Genomic DNA, 584 nt, shown 5'->3' with positions numbered 1-584 from the left:
TTGCTCAGAGGGACAAGAAACGGACGTTCCTGAAAGGATAAAACCTCCTGCACATCCCTAGGCTACGCACCTGCCTCATGGAGGATCCAACAGGCAAGTGTAGGGCAGGACCACAGCTTTTCCAACAATGGCCCTACAAAGGGTAGGAGCCAGGGTGTGCGAGCAGGGAGCGTGAACGGGGCAGGGGGAAGGCTGGTGGATTAGCTTTGATGCCGACACCAACTGGTGCTCTGTGCTCAGGGCAAGTGCTCTTCTGTGGCCACTGCTTTTTGTCATCTTAAAATGTTCACATGGCTTCTGAGAGCAGAGAATAATGGTTTCATCTTAGACGTGTTATCGCACGTTCCTGGACTAGTGGCCCTTAAATTTGCAATGAAGTAGCTTGGATCAGTGATGGCAAACCTTTTCCGCATCTGGTGCCAAATACACTTTAAAAAGCACTGTAGCTCACTGCCACTAATGCCCCTCCAAATCTGTCAGTGCAAAACTTGGCATGGGTACAGACACTTTGCAATCGTTGGCTTAGACAATGGAAATGCTCTTTGTAATTTGAGCTGCCTGTTGAATGTCTGTGCTATACAATA

Source organism: Charadrius vociferus, unplaced genomic scaffold (assembly GCF_000708025.1).
Source record: "Charadrius vociferus isolate BGI_N301 unplaced genomic scaffold, ASM70802v2 scaffold262, whole genome shotgun sequence".
NCBI lineage: Eukaryota > Metazoa > Chordata > Aves > Charadriiformes > Charadriidae > Charadrius > Charadrius vociferus.
This window is presented reverse-complemented; position numbering follows the sequence as displayed.